Genomic DNA, 9,520 nt, shown 5'->3' on the forward strand with positions numbered 1-9,520 from the left:
CGCAGAGATGCTTTAGAGCCAGAGAACCAGGTCTGCAGAGCTGCTTTAGAGCCAGGGAAACAGGTCAGCAGAGCTGCTCTAGAGCAAGAGAACCAGGTCACCAGAGCTGCTCTAGAGCCAGAGAAACAGGTCACTAGAGCTGCTTTAGAGCCAGAGAACCAGGTCAGCAGACCCGCTTTTGAGCAAGAGAACCAGGTCAGCAGAGCCGCTTTAGAGCCAGAGAACCAGGTCAGCAGAGCTGCTTTAGAGGGAGAGAACCAGGTCAACAAATCTGCTCTAGAGCCTAAGAAACAGGTCAGCAGAGCTGCTCTAGAGCCAGAGAACAAGGTCAGCAGAGCTGCTGTAGAGCCAGAGAAACAATGTCAGCAGAGCTGCTTTAGATGGAGAGAACAAGGTCAGCAGAGCTGCTTTAGAGGCAGACATCAAGGTCAGCAGAGCCGTCGTAGAGCCACAGAACCAGGCCAGCAGAGCTGCTCTAGAGCCTAAAAACCAGGTCAGTAGAGCTGCTCTAGAGCCTGAGAACCAAGACAGCAGAGCTGTTTTAGAGCCAGAGAACCAGGTCAGCAGAGCTGCTTTAGAGCCAGAGAACCAGGCAGCAGAGCCGTTGTAGAGCCAGAGAACCAGGTCAGCAGAGCCGTTGTAGAGCCAGATTACCAAGTCAGCAGAGCTGCTCTAGAGCCTAAGAACCAGGTCAGCAGAACTGCTCTAGAGTCAGAGATCCAGGTCAGCAGAGGTGCTTTAGACCCACAGAACCAGTTCAGCAGAGCCGTTGTAGAGCCAGAGAACCAGGCCAGCAGAATTGCTCTAGAGCCTAAGAACCAGGTCATCAGAGCTGCTCTAGAGCCAGAGAACCAGGTCAACAAAGCTGCTCTAGACCCAGAGAAACAGGTCACTAGAGCTGCTTTAGAGCCAGAGAACCATGTCAGCAGACCTGCTTTAGAGCCAGAGAAACCAGGTCAGCTGAGCTGTTTTACAGCCAGAGAACCAGGTCCGCAGAGCTGCTTTAGAGCCAGAGAACCAGGTCTGCAGAGCTGCTTTAGAGCCAGAGAACCAGCCCAGCAGACCTGCTCTAGAGCCAGAGAACCAGGTCACCAGAGCTGCTCAAGAGCCAGAGAAACAGGTCACTAGAGCTGCTTTAGAGCCAGAGAACCAGGTCAGCAGACCCGCTTTAGAGCAAGAGAACCAGGTCAGCAGAGCCGCTTTAGAGCCAGAGAACCAGGTCAGCAGAGCTGCTCTAGAGCCAGAGAACAAGGTCAGCAGAGCTGCTGTAGAGCCAGAGAAACAATGTCAGCAGAGCTGCTTTAGAGGCAGAGGACAAGGTCAGCAGAGCCGTTATAGAGCCACAGAACCAGGCCAGCAGAGCTGCTCTAGAGCCTAAAAACCAGGTCAGTAGAGCTGCTCTAGAGCCTGAGAACCAAGTCAGCAGAGTTGCTTTAGAGCCAGAGAACCAGGTCAGCAGAGCTGCTTTAGAGCTAGAGAATCAGGTCAGCAGAGCCGTTGTAGAGCCAGAGAACCAGGTCAGCAGAGCCGTTGTAGAGACAGATTACCAAGTCAGCTGAGCTGCTCTAGAGCCTAAGAACCAGGTCAGCAGAACTGCTCTAGAGTCAAAGATCCAGGTCAGCAGAGCTGCTGTAGAGCCAGAGAAACCAGGTCAGCAGATCTGCTTTAGAGCCAGAGAACCAGGTCATCAGAGCTGCTTTGGAGCGAGAGAACAAGGTCAGAAGAGCTGCTGTAGAGCCAGAAAAACAGGTCAGCAGAGCTGCTATAGAGCGAGAGAAACCAGGTCAGCAGAGCTGCTTTAGAGGGAGAGAACCAGGTCAGCAGAGCTGCTTTAGAGCCAGAGAACCAGGTCAGAAGAGCTGCTCTACAGGATAAGAACCAGGTCAGCAGAGCTGCTCTAGAGCCAGAGAAGCAGGTCAGGGGAGCTGCTGTAGAGCCAGAGAAACAGGTCAGCAGAGCTGCTGTAGAGCCAGAGAAACCAGGTCAGCAGACCTGCTTTAGAGGGAGAGAACCAGGTCAGCAGAGCTGCTTTAGAGCCAGAGAACCAGGTCTGCAGAGCTGCTTTCGAGCCAGAGAACCAGGTCAGCATAGCTGCTCTAGATCCAGAGAACCAGGTCACCAGAGATACTCTAGAGCCAGAGAAACAGGTCACTAGAGCTGCTTTAGAGCAAGAGAACCAGGTCAGCAGACCCGCTTTAGAGCAAGAGAACCAGGTCAGCAGAGCCGATTTAGAGCCAGAGAACCAGGTCAGCAGAGCTACTTTAGAGGGAGAGAACCAGGTCAACAGAGCTGCTCTAGAGCCTAAGAACCAGGTCAGCAGAGCTGCTCTAGAGCCAGAGAAGAAGGTCATCAGAGCTGCTGTAGAGCCAGAGAAACCAGGTCAGCAGAGTTGTTCTAGAGCCAGAGAACCAGGTACGCAGAGATGCTTTAGAGCCAGAGAACCAGGTCTGCAGAGCTGCTTTAGAGCCAGGGAAACAGGTCAGCAGAGCTGCTCTAGAGCAAGAGAACCAGGTCACCAGAGCTGCTCTAGAGCCAGAGAAATAGGACACTAGAGCTGCTTTAGATCCAGAGAACCAGGTCATCAGACCCGCTTTTGAGCAAGAGAACCAGGTCAGCAGAGCCGCTTTAGAGCCAGAGAAACAGGTCAGCAGAGCTGCTTTAGAGGGAGAGAACCAGGTCAAAAAAGCTGCTCTAGAGTCTAAGAAACAGGTCAGCAGAGCTGCTCTAGAGCCAGAGAACAAGGTCAGCAGAGCCGTCATAGAGCCACAGAACCAGGCCAGCAGAGCCGCTCTAGAGCCTAAAAACCAGGTCAGTAGAGCTGCTCTTGAGCCTGAGAACCAAGTCAGCAGAGTTGCTTTAGAGCCAGAGAACCAGGTCAGCAAAGCTGCTTTAGAGCCAGAGAACCAGGCCAGCAGAGCCGTTGTAGAGCCAGAGAACCAGGTCAGCAGAGCCGTTGTAGAGCCAGATTACCAAGTCAGCAGAGCTGCTCTAGAGCCTAAGAACCAGGTCAGCAGAACTGCTCTAGAGTCAGAGATCCAGGTCAGCAGAGCTGCTGTAGAGCCAGAGAAACCAGGTCAGCAGATCTGCTTTAGAGGCAGAGAACAAGGTCAGCAGATCTGCTTTGGAGCCAGAGAACCAGGTCAGCAGAGCTGCTTTAGAGGGAAGAACCAGGTCAGTAGACCTGCTCTAGAGCCAGAGAACCAGGTCAGCAGAGCTGCTTCAAAGCCAGAGAACCAGGTCAGCAGAGTTGCTTTAGAGCCATAGAACCAGGTCAACAGAGCTGCTCTAGAGCTTAAGAAACAGGTCAGCAGATCTGCTCTAGAGCCAGAGAACCAGGTCAGCAGAGCTGCTGTAGAGCCAGAGAAAACAGTTCAGCAGAGCTGCTTTAGAGGGAGAGAACCAGGTCAGCAGAGCTGATTTAGACCTAGAGAACCACGCCAGCAGAGCTGCTTTAGAGCCAGAAAACCAGGTCAGCAAAGCTGCTTTAAAACGAGAGAACCAGATCAGTAGACCTGCTATAGAGCCTAAGAACCAGGTCAGCAGAGCTGCTGTAGAGCCAGAGAACCTGGTCAGCAGAGCTGCTTTACAGCCAGAGAACCAGGTCAGCAGAGGTGCTTTAGAGCCAGAGAACCAGTTCAGCAGAGCCGCTGTAGAGCCAGAGAACCAGGTCAGCAGAGCTACTTTAGAGGGAGAGAACCAGGTCAACAGAGCTGCTCTAGAGCCTAAGAACCAGGTCAGCAGAGCTGCTCTAGAGCCAGAGAAGAAGGTCATCAGAGCTGCTGTAGAGCCAGAGAAACCAGGTCAGCAGAGTTGTTCTAGAGCCAGAGAACCAGGTACGCAGAGATGCTTTAGAGCCAGAGAACCAGGTCTGCAGAGCTGCTTTAGAGCCAGGGAAACAGGTCAGCAGAGCTGCTCTAGAGCAAGAGAACCAGGTCACCAGAGCAGCTCTAGAGCCAGAGAAATAGGACACTAGAGCTGCTTTAGACCCAGAGAACCAGGTCATCAGACCCGCTTTTGAGCAAGAGAACCAGGTCAGCAGAGCCGCTTTAGAGCCAGAGAAACAGGTCAGCAGAGCTGCTTTAGAGGGAGAGAACCAGGTCAAAAAAGCTGCTCTAGAGTCTAAGAAACAGGTCAGCAGAGCTGCTCTAGAGCCAGAGAACAAGGTCAGCAGAGCCGTCATAGAGCCACAGAACCAGGCCAGCAGAGCCGCTCTAGAGCCTAAAAACCAGGTCAGTAGAGCTGCTCTTGAGCCTGAGAACCAAGTCAGCAGAGTTGCTTTAGAGCCAGAGAACCAGGTCAGCAAAGCTGCTTTAGAGCCAGAGAACCAGACCAGCAGAGCCGTTGTAGAGCCAGAGAACCAGGTCAGCAGAGCCGTTGTAGAGCCAGATTACCAAGTCAGCAGAGCTGCTCTAGAGCCTAAGAACCAGGTCAGCAGAACTGCTCTAGAGTCAGAGATCCAGGTCAGCAGAGCTGCTGTAGAGCCAGAGAAACCAGGTCAGCAGATCTGCTTTAGAGGCAGAGAACAAGGTCAGCAGATCTGCTTTGGAGCCAGAGAACCAGGTCAGCAGAGCTGCTTTAGAGGGAAGAACCAGGTCAGTAGACCTGCTCTGGAGCCAGAGAACCAGGTCAGCAGAGCTGCTTCAAAGCCAGAGAACCAGGTCAGCAGAGCTGCTTTAGAGCCATAGAACCAGGTCAACAGAGCTGCTCTAGAGCTTAAGAAACAGGTCAGCAGATCTGCTCTAGAGCCAGAGAACCAGGTCAGCAGAGCTGTTGTAGAGCCAGAGAAAACAGTTCAGCAGAGCTGCTTTAGAGGGAGAGAACCAGGTCAGCAGAGCTGATTTAGACCTAGAGAACCACGTCAGCAGAGCTGCTTTAGAGCCAGAAAACCAGGTCAGCAAAGCTGCTTTAAAACGAGAGAACCAGATCAGTAGACCTGCTATAGAGCCTAAGAACCAGGTCAGCAGAGCTGCTGTAGAGCCAGAGAACCTGGTCAGCAGAGCTGCTTTACAGCCAGAGAACCAGGTCAGCAGAGGTGCTTTAGAGCCAGAGAACCAGTTCAGCAGAGCCGTTGTAGAGCCAGAGAACCAGGTCATCAGAATTGCTCTAGAGCCTAAGAACCAGGTCATGAGAGCTGCTCTAGAGCCAGAGAACCAGGTCAACAAAGCTGCTCTAGACCCAGAGAAACAGGTCACTAGAGCTGCTTTAGAGCCAGAGAACCATGTCAGCAGACCCGCTTTAGAGCCAGAGAAACCAGGTCAGCAGAGCTGTTTTAGAGCCAGAGAACTAGGTCCGCAGAGCTGCTTTAGAGCCAGAGAACCAGGTCTGCAGAGCTGCTTTAGAGCCAGAGAACCAGGTCAGCAGACCTGCTCTAGATCCAGAGAACCAGGTCACCAGAGCTGCTCTAGAGCCAGAGAAACAGGTCACTAGAGCTGCTTTAGAGCAAGAGAACCAGGTCAGCAGAGCCGCTTTTGAGCCAGAGAACCAGGTCAGCAGAGCTGCTTTAGAGGGAGAGAACCAGGTCAACAAAGCTGCTCTAGAGCCTAAGAAACAGGTCAGCAGAGCTGCTCTAGAGCCAGAGAACAAGGTTAGCGGAGCTGCTGTAGAGCCAGAGAAACAATGTCAGCAGAGCTGCTTTGGAGGCAGAGAACAAGGTCAGCGTGGCTGCTTTAGAGGCAGACAACAAGGTCAGCAGAGCCGTCGTAGAGCCACAGAACCAGGCCAGCAGAGCTGCTCTAGAGCCTAAAAACCAGGTCAGTAGAGCTGCTCTAGAGTCTGAGAACCAGGTCAGCAGAGCCGTTGTAGAGCCAGATTACCAAGTCAGCAGAGCTGCTCTAGAGCCTAAGAACCAGGTCAGCAGAACTGCTCTAGAGTCAGAGATCCAGGTCAGCAGAGCTGCTGTAGAGCCAGAGAAACCAGGTCAGCAGAGCTGCTTTAGAGGCAGTGAACAAGGTCAGCAGAGCTGCTTTAGAGCCAGAGAACCAGGTCAGCAGAGCTGCTTTAGAGGGAGAGAACCAGGTCAGCAGACCTGATCTAGAGCCAGAGAACCAGGTCAGCAGAGCTGCTTCAAAGCCAGAGAACCAGGACAGCAGAGCTGCTTCAGAGCCATAGAACCAGGTCAACAGAGCTGCTCTAGAGCCTAAGAAGCAGGTCAGCAGATCTGCTCTAGAGCCAGAGAACCAGGTCAGCAGAGCTGCTGTAGAGCCAGAGAAAACAGTTCAGCAGAGCTGCTTTAGAGGGAGAGAACCAGGTCAGCAGAGCTGTTTTAGAGCCAGAGAACCAGGTCCGCAGAGATGCTTTAGAGCCAGAGAACCAGGTCTGCAGAGCTGCTTTAGAGCCAGGGAAACAGGTCAGCAGAACTGCTCTAGAGCAAGAGAACCAGGTCACCAGAGCTGCTCTAGAGCCAGAGAAACAGGTCACTAGAGCTGCTTTAGAGCCAGAGAACCACGTCAGCAGACCCGCTTTAGAGCCAGAGAAACCAGGTCAGCAGAGCTGTTTTAGAGCCAGAGAACCAGGTCAGCAGAGCTGCTTTAGAGGGAGAGAACCAGGTCAACAAAGCTGCTCTAGAGCCTAAGAAACAGGTCAGCAGAGCTGCTCTAGAGCCAGAGAACAAGGTCAGCAGAGCTGCTGTAGAGGCAGAGGACAAGGTCAGCAGAGCCGTCATAGAGCCACAGAACCAGGCCAGCAGAGCTGCTCTAGAGCCTAAAAACCAGGTCAGTAGAGCTGCTCTAGAGCCTGAGAACCAAGTCAGCAGAGTTGCTTTAGAGCCAGAGAACCAGGTCAGCAGAGCTGCTTTAGAGCCAGAGAACCAGGTCAGCAGAGCCGTTGTAGAGCCAGAGAACCAGGTCAGCAGAGCCGTTGTAGAGCCAGATTACCAAGTCAGCAGAGCTGCTCTAGAGCCTAAGAACCAGGTCAGCAGAACTGCTCTAGAGTCAGAGATCCAGGTCAGCAGAGCTGCTGTACAGCCAGAGAAACCAGGTCAGCAGATCTGCTTTAGAGGCAGAGAACCAGGTCTGCAGAGCTGCTTTAGAGCCAGAGAACCAGGTCAGCAGACCTGCTCTAGATCCAGAGAACCAGGTCACCAGAGCTGCTCTAGAGCCAGAGAAACAGGTCACTAGAGCTGCTTTAGAGCAAGAGAACCAGGTCAGCAGAGCCGCTTTTGAGCCAGAGAACCAGGTCAGCAGAGCTGCTTTAGAGGGAGAGAACCAGGTCAACAAAGCTGCTCTAGAGCCTAAGAAACAGGTCAGCAGAGCTGCTCTAGAGCCAGAGAACAAGGTTAGCGGAGCTGCTGTAGAGCCAGAGAAACAATGTCAGCAGAGCTGCTTTGGAGGCAGAGAACAAGGTCAGCGTGGCTGCTTTAGAGGCAGACAACAAGGTCAGCAGAGCCGTCGTAGAGCCACAGAACCAGGCCAGCAGAGCTGCTCTAGAGCCTAAAAACCAGGTCAGTAGAGCTGCTCTAGAGTCTGAGAACCAGGTCAGCAGAGCCGTTGTAGAGCCAGATTACCAAGTCAGCAGAGCTGCTCTAGAGCCTAAGAACCAGGTCAGCAGAACTGCTCTAGAGTCAGAGATCCAGGTCAGCAGAGCTGCTGTAGAGCCAGAGAAACCAGGTCAGCAGAGCTGCTTTAGAGGCAGTGAACAAGGTCAGCAGAGCTGCTTTAGAGCCAGAGAACCAGGTCAGCAGAGCTGCTTTAGAGGGAGAGAACCAGGTCAGCAGAACTGATCTAGAGCCAGAGAACCAGGTCAGCAGAGCTGCTTCAAAGCCAGAGAACCAGGACAGCAGAGCTGCTTCAGAGCCATAGAACCAGGTCAACAGAGCTGCTCTAGAGCCTAAGAAACAGGTCAGCAGATCTGCTCTAGAGCCAGAGAACCAGGTCAGCAGAGCTGCTGTAGAGCCAGAGAAAACAGTTCAGCAGAGCTGCTTTAGAGGGAGAGAACCAGGTCAGCAGAGCTGTTTTAGAGCCAGAGAACCAGGTCCGCAGAGATGCTTTAGAGCCAGAGAACCAGGTCTGCAGAGCTGCTTTAGAGCCAGGGAAACAGGTCAGCAGAACTGCTCTAGAGCAAGAGAACCAGGTCACCAGAGCTGCTCTAGAGCCAGAGAAACAGGTCACTAGAGCTGCTTTAGAGCCAGAGAACCACGTCAGCAGACCCGCTTTAGAGCCAGAGAAACCAGGTCAGCAGAGCTGTTTTAGAGCCAGAGAACCAGGTCAGCAGAGCTGCTTTAGAGGGAGAGAACCAGGTCAACAAAGCTGCTCTAGAGCCTAAGAAACAGGTCAGCAGAGCTGCTCTAGAGCCAGAGAACAAGGTCATCAGAGCTGCTGTAGAGGCAGAGGACAAGGTCAGCAGAGCCGTCATAGAGCCACAGAACCAGGCCAGCAGAGCTGCTCTAGAGCCTAAAAACCAGGTCAGTAGAGCTGCTCTAGAGCCTGAGAACCAAGTCAGCAGAGTTGCTTTAGAGCCAGAGAACCAGGTCAGCAGAGCTGCTTTAGAGCCAGAGAACCAGGTCAGCAGAGCCGTTGTAGAGCCAAAGAACCAGGTCAGCAGAGCCGTTGTAGAGCCAGATTACCAAGTCAGCAGAGCTGCTCTAGAGCCTAAGAACCAGGTCAGCAGAACTGCTCTAGAGTCAGAGATCCAGGTCAGCAGAGCTGCTGTACAGCCAGAGAAACCAGGTCAGCAGATCTGCTTTAGAGGCAGAGAACAAGGTCAGCAGATCTGCTTTAGAGCCAGAGAACCAGGTCAGCAGAGCTGCTTTAGAGGGAGAGAACCAGGTCAGTAGACCTGCTCTAGAGCCAGAGAACCAGGTCAGCAGAGCTGCTTCAAAGCCAGAGAACCAGGTCAGCAGAGCTGCTTTAGAGCCATAGAACTAGGTCAACAGAGCTGCTCTAGAGCCTAAGAAACAGGTCAGCAGATCTGCTCTAGAGCCAGAGAACCAGGTCAGCAGAGCTGCTGTAGAGCCAGAGAAAACAGGTCAGCAGAGCTGCTTTAGAGGGAGAGAACCAGGTCAGCAGACCTGATCTAGAGCCATAGAACCAGGTCAGCAGAGCTGCTTCAAAGCCAGAGAACCAGGTCAGCAGAGCTGCTTTAGAGCCATAGAACCAGGTCAACAGAGCTGCTCTAGAGCCTAAGAAACAGGTCCGCAGAGATGCTTTAGAGCCAGAGAACCAGGTCTGCAGAGCTGCTTTAGAGCCAGGGAAACAGGTCAGCAGAGCTGCTCTAGAGCAAGAGAACCAGGTCACCAGAGCTGCTCTAGAGCCAGAGAAACAGGTCACTAGAGCTGCTTTAGAGCCAGAGAACCAGGTCAGTAGACCCGCTTTTGAGCAAGAGAACCAGGTCAGCAGAGCTGATTTAGAGCCAGAGAACCAGGTCAGCAAAGCTGCTTTAGAGCGAGAGAATCAGATCAGCAGACCTGCTATAGAGCCTAAGAACCAGGTCAGCAGAGCTGCTGTAGAGCCAGAGAACCTGGTCAGCAGAGCTGCTTTACAGCCAGAGAACCAGGTCAGCAGAGGTGCTTTAGAGCCAGAGAACC

This window comes from Triturus cristatus, chromosome 1_1, assembly GCF_964204655.1.
Source record: "Triturus cristatus chromosome 1_1, aTriCri1.1, whole genome shotgun sequence".
Classification (NCBI taxonomy): Eukaryota; Metazoa; Chordata; class Amphibia; order Caudata; family Salamandridae; genus Triturus; species Triturus cristatus.